Source organism: Octopus bimaculoides, chromosome 19, assembly GCF_001194135.2.
Source record: "Octopus bimaculoides isolate UCB-OBI-ISO-001 chromosome 19, ASM119413v2, whole genome shotgun sequence".
Classification (NCBI taxonomy): Eukaryota; Metazoa; Mollusca; class Cephalopoda; order Octopoda; family Octopodidae; genus Octopus; species Octopus bimaculoides.
This window is the reverse complement of record NC_068999.1, coordinates 44,948,328-44,949,907: the sequence shown is the minus strand read 5'-3', so window position 1 is coordinate 44,949,907 and position 1,580 is coordinate 44,948,328. Positions and strand designations below refer to the sequence as shown.

General features: G+C 37.6%; 2 long non-coding RNA genes across 2 annotated transcripts in view; one reads left to right on the top strand and one right to left on the bottom strand.

Moving 5' to 3' along the window:
- Positions 1-1,580, bottom strand: part of LOC128250082 (uncharacterized) — a 105,105-nt gene that overhangs the window by 8,373 nt on the left and 95,152 nt on the right. Inside the window, exon 2 of the long non-coding RNA XR_008266205.1 lies at positions 1,291-1,346. This is a non-coding gene — a long non-coding RNA (uncharacterized LOC128250082). The remainder of the gene's footprint in view (positions 1-1,290; positions 1,347-1,580) is intronic.
- LOC128250083 (uncharacterized) overlaps positions 1-1,580 on the top strand; it is a 62,083-nt gene that overhangs the window by 5,973 nt on the left and 54,530 nt on the right. The gene's annotated exons all lie outside the window — the stretch shown is intronic.

Genomic DNA, 1,580 nt, shown 5'->3' with positions numbered 1-1,580 from the left:
CACACATACGTGTATATATATATATATATATATATATACACATATATATTTAGGCATATATGTGTGTGTATATATAATTATGTATATGGATTTATGTAAGAATCGATATTATATATATGTTATATTACGTTATCTGTCGTATCAGTCCCCCACTAGTCTAGTGATCGATAAAACAAAAAATTAAAAATTAAGCAATAAAATAAACTAAACTAAACTAAAATAAAATAAAAATAACAGGCTGCAGCATTATCATAGAAATAACCATATTCATGAGAAACAGCAATAGCGCTTAACTGGTGTCGCCATCTTTGCTAAATGAAAATAATATAAATATATAAAAGAACGTTTGAAAAATAAAATATAGAAGGAAGATGTCTGCCTGACTATTCATTACTCGTGTTTTTTTTCTTTCATAAATGCGTGGGTTTGGTTACGGGCTGGGTCTTTTATTTTTGTGTTCTTTAGCAATAGAAACACGTCGTGAATTGGAGTAAAGTAACTATAAAGAAATTAAGCGTAAACCAAGTATAAACGGAACAAAGTTGACTTCATCATTGCAAAAGCGTTAAGCATTCGTCCTCTTAACCGCCATGACAGCCAACATGTGAAACCCAGGCGTGGCTGTGTGGTTAAGAAGCTCACTTTGCAGTTGCATGGTTCCGGGTTCAGTTCCACTCCGCAGCTCCTCTTCGATCCAGCAATTCCAACTCACTGCGTGACGATCTGAAATTTTTAACAGGTGTAGGCACATGCACAAGTTTCTTTTATCGAACTGGACGGCACCACCCGCTCTGGATTGAGTCTTGCAGACTTAGACATATTTTCTGTTATTTTGTTCTAAACCAGTTGTATTTAATGAGCTTTTTGTAATCAGGGAGGGCGAGGACCGTAATTCTTCAACGAGTTTCTCTTTATTCGTTCCATCTTTTGCACCAATCTTCTTCTCGTTTTTTCCCCACGTTTTTCTTCTGCCCAATCACTGAGTCGCGGGAATGTAAACAAACCACCACCGGTGGTCAAGCGGTGATAGGGAACCAACACAACACAAAGGCACACGCATATATACATACACACGCACACAAATACACACACATATACAACGGGCTTCTTTCAGTTTTCATCTACCAAATCTACTCACAAAACTTTGATCAGCACACGTCTTTACAGTAAAAGGAACTTGCCCAAGGTACCACGTATTAGGACTGAACCCGGAACCACGTAGCTGAGAAGCAAGAGTTTTTAACCACACAACCTTGCCTGTATATATAGTGTTTAAAACGTTGTACTCACAGTTGCTACATCGCGGGTTCGGTTCCCTGGGGAGGCAGCGCGTTGTCTTCAAACAACTAAAATAAAAAAAAACATTTATTCGGTGAAAACGTTTGTTTGTATAATTATTTTTATACATATGAATACATAAAACAAAACTATTTTCCCCTTTTGTTGTAGCTCAGAACTCGGGCTGAGTGCTCCTCTGGAAATACCATACTTTTATACTATACAAGTACCCAATATGTGTGAGTGAGTGAGTGAGTGAGTGAGTGAGTGAGTGAGTGAGTGAGTGAGTGAGTGAGTGAGTG